General features: G+C 39.0%; 1 long non-coding RNA gene across 1 annotated transcript; it reads right to left on the bottom strand.

Moving 5' to 3' along the window:
- Positions 1 to 491: 491 nt before the first annotated feature.
- LOC138973823 (uncharacterized) lies at positions 492 to 4,077 on the bottom strand. The gene is made up of 3 exons (XR_011458173.1): positions 3,295 to 4,077; positions 2,262 to 2,491; positions 492 to 1,342 (listed from the first exon to the last, which is right to left on the bottom strand). It is a non-coding gene; the product is annotated as an uncharacterized lncRNA (long non-coding RNA).

Here is a 4,077-nt window from a genome sequence, read left to right as displayed (position 1 = left end):
GCTTTTACAACACACCAACTATACTTGAGTGAGGAAATTACAACACATTGTAATCCTTGTAGAAGAGAAGTAAAAAAAAATACCTACCCTAATATTTGTTTTAACCCTTTCGCTGCCAATCAAAACTTGGGTATGTGCATTCCTGACTGCCAGGGAATATTGGAGTTTGGGGTGTAATAATTCACACAAAAATCTAGCTTCAAACTGGCAGTAGGTAGGTAAGTAAAACCTATGTTGTTTTTAAAGGAAATTGAACCAAGAATCTGTTTTTTGTGTCTAATCATGGAAATGATAATTAGTTTGGCTTATAATGATGTTTAAATATGAACTTTTGAAAAATCAGCCCGGCGCATCTTCCGGTGCCTGTGGATCAAACACAGGTGGCTGTTTTGCTCGCTCCAAGAAAGGATTATAATCACTGTCATCTACCTGTTTCCAACGAATTGTCCGAAAGAAGATCTCCCCCTTCCCCTGTCAGTATCCATAATCATTTGCACCGCCTGTAGCGTCAGTCCGGCTTTGTTTTTCCCTACTAGGGCCCGGTCGACAGTCACCGTTAGCCATTTTGACGAGTCGAGATTTCTCTCCCATACCCTGTCGACAAGGCCGAAAATAGCCTTCAAACGCAAAACCGCGTCACCATTTATGTTTATTCATGAGAATGAGGTATCCTACCAAGCCATTGGCTGCTATTTGTGTGTCAGCAGTGACGTAGCATTTCTGGAAAATCCCGGAACGAAGAAGACGGGTTTACCCGTCCTAAGGCGCTGCGGCTGCACAAGCGCATGACTGGTATACCCGTCATAAGGCAGTCAAGTGGTTAAAGTTACCTTTACTATGACTTTTTCTTTGGGGGCCTTCGGAAATTCATAATACATGTACTGTGACGTGCAGACGCATATGTGACGACATCATACCGTTTGCTAACATCCTTATTTCGTATGTAGTCGAAAATCCATGACACTGACAAATGAGCTCAGGAACTTGGCTTCTAGCAATTTAATGTTAAGCGTAAAAGCTTTGACAACTATCATTCACATGTGAAACATGGCAAATTTAAAATTGATTCCAAAGAACAAAATTTGAGACAGAAATAACTTGTTGTTTTGTAGACATGGATTTTATCTTCTTCCTAAAAGGACCAGGATGATTTTACAAATTATGAAAAACAACTCACTGTCGATGGCTTTTGGTCGCAGCGTACACCATGGTCTCTTTCCCTGCCCTCCCCCAGAGCCCCCTGTCAGCAACCGTGTAGCCTATGGAACACCTTCGTCATCACAGCATCAGTAGTCGTCTTTAGTTCATGTCCACCAACCACACCGAGCTCATGGTCATGGATCTGAAACAAACAAAACAAGCCAACTGAATTCCAAAAATCAAATATTCAGACAGCTCTTCTTCACATACAAACAATTCAATCTGGAAGCATCATACTGTCACCTGGAACAAAAAATCAATAATCACACTTGCTTTAAAAAAAAAAGTTTTCAGAAGAGCAAATGGTGATTGAGTGTAGCATTGTCATAAAATGTAATCACACACCTCAGGTGACCTGCATCAATCATTCAATACTATCTCACAAATCTTCATTTGGAAAGCACAAACATAGTTAGAAGAGAGCGTCAACCGTGATACTATTCAGTGTGGACAATTTTTTTCTGACCCATAATCCGATGCCTACACAAAGTGAGAATCAGAACTCACAAGAAGGCACTGTTGCATGTTTGTGATTATTTGCTTGAGTGTAGCACTTGCAATTTTGAACTTGAGGAAACAGCGTAGCAATTTCTGTTACATCCCTGAAAACCTAGCAGATGGCAGCTCTGGCCACAGAGCAATATTTGCATTATTTCTCACAGATGCAATGATCACAGAAAACAAAGTGGTGCATGCATTTTCCGCACCCCACATGAGAAAAAGAGGCCCATCATTGTGCGTACCGTACCCATAAGCATAGTTTTATCATCAAAATGTGTTGGTTAAATTCACAAATGTGACCAATACGCATAAACCTTGCATGAATTCCCAGGATAATGGGAAACTGGTCATGACTGAGAACTGATGAACAGTTAAGATACACCCGTGAACCGTGATGACATCTGGCATCCTCCAAAAAGCACACACTCAAGGTAACATTTAAAGCCTAAAGAGCGTCCAACAATAACATGTCACTCTCACAAGATCTTGCTACAGTTATCTGGGGAAAATAGCACAGGCATGACTGGTCTGCTTCAACAATAGCATTCAAAGCCACCTACCAGTGATCACTCCTTCGACAGATCCATCATGTGCCTTCAACATCTTCCACACTCAACAGTAAAAAGATGACTCCATCGAACAGTAGCACAGGCTCTGGCTCCACCATGATTCTTTGGCGACCAATTACTAAATTAGTCGCATCAGGTCCATCTGCTCCTGTAGAACCTTCTCCAGCAGCAAGAACTGATGTTTATCTTGCCGCTCTGCTCTGCTCGTAGTCTTGTGTCCGCTGAATGGAAGAAAAGAAGAACAAAAAGTCATTTACATGAAGCAATACATATTTTAGACAATCTGTCGGCCTGAAAAGAAACCATCAGCACTAAAAAACAATCTGAGCAAATGTTCAAAGTAAACGTGACATCTCTATATTTTTGAATTCAGGAGAAGATGAGGAATATATCCATTGCAATCAATTTTTAAAGGGGCATACAGAGTGGCATTTGATGGGTAAAAAGATGTAGGGACTCAGCAGTTGGAGATGAAAATTTTTGTGTGTATTTACTTCAAGCAGATTTTTTTTTATTTTTTTTTTAGACAGAAGAACAAACACACACTAAAAATCCTTGTTTAAAGTTGAACTGACCTTAACTTTTCCTCCAAACACTAGAACTTTTTGTATTCATTCAAAAATATTCATCAAATTCAAAAAGGTTAAATTTTAAATTCAATTTTGCAGACTTTGGATGAAAAGTTACTCTTCTCTGGCATCCCGCGGACACAGTTCACACTTTCTCATCAATGAGATGCCTGTGTTAATTAAAAACAAACATCAATAAAACTATTAAAATAAAATAAAAATTTAAATATAAAATAAAATTGACCAACCGCCCCCACCCGATTTTTTTCCCTTTGCTGGAAACAATACATTTGTTTCACTAAAACAGTAAAAGAGATCAGCTGAATTTGTTTGACACATCTGGTTATAACTAAAAGAATAAAACACAAAATAAGCCAAAGTCACAGAACAAAAAGACGCTGTCAGTGTCACTATCAATGACTCTGAATGAGACACTCATTGCTATCGAGCCATACCTGTTCATCTTCACCTTGCCGGGACGGAACGACAGTCTGCGTTACTGGCATCGGTGGCGGTGTTAAGGTCACTGTCCATCTCAGCTTTCTTCACCTTCAGTTCAAACAAGCAGTGAGCACCGTCATACTCAAGTCAAAGCTTTCTGAAAAAATAAATACTTGGAAGTTAAATAGGATCACATTGATTCCCAAACCTAACAGTAACAGTAACACGCAAACATCAAAACTGGAATATTAATTATTAAATATAAGCATCTCAATTTCACTAAATTAGTATATTTATTTTCTCTGTGATGTATTTTTTATTTTTATTTCAAAAAAATCTGTTTTTCAACTTTATCACTGCACACGCTGACACAGCCTCTGCCTGCCTCTCTAGTCTATGCATGCCTCGGGAACAAGGGTAATTTTTCTCTTTTCCGAGACTCAGACACAGAATATTCCACTATGACTATGAGTCTATGTCAGTATGCGGAACTGAAAGTTGAACATCTGTGGAAAAATAAAAAGATACAAATAAAAAAAACCCAGATATATGAAGAGCCTATTAGTATTACTACTAAAGCTCCTGACAACTGCTGCCGCAATGACTCGACCAGATTAGGAACCAACCAAAGTTTACCAAGAAACAGACAATGAGACATAAAATGATAAACGAAAATTCAGTTTTTATGGTGCCGTGAGCGACCCGCGAATCGGGATTCGGATGGTATTTTCACTCTTCCACAACTCCTTAAAAACAAACCACTGCATCAATCAACTTTATGTTTTTGGAAAAGTTAG

Source organism: Littorina saxatilis, linkage group LG8, assembly GCF_037325665.1.
Source record: "Littorina saxatilis isolate snail1 linkage group LG8, US_GU_Lsax_2.0, whole genome shotgun sequence".
Lineage (NCBI taxonomy): Eukaryota > Metazoa > Mollusca > Gastropoda > Littorinimorpha > Littorinidae > Littorina > Littorina saxatilis.
Note: the sequence above shows the minus strand (reverse complement) of the source record. Positions and strands in the feature narration are given on the sequence as shown.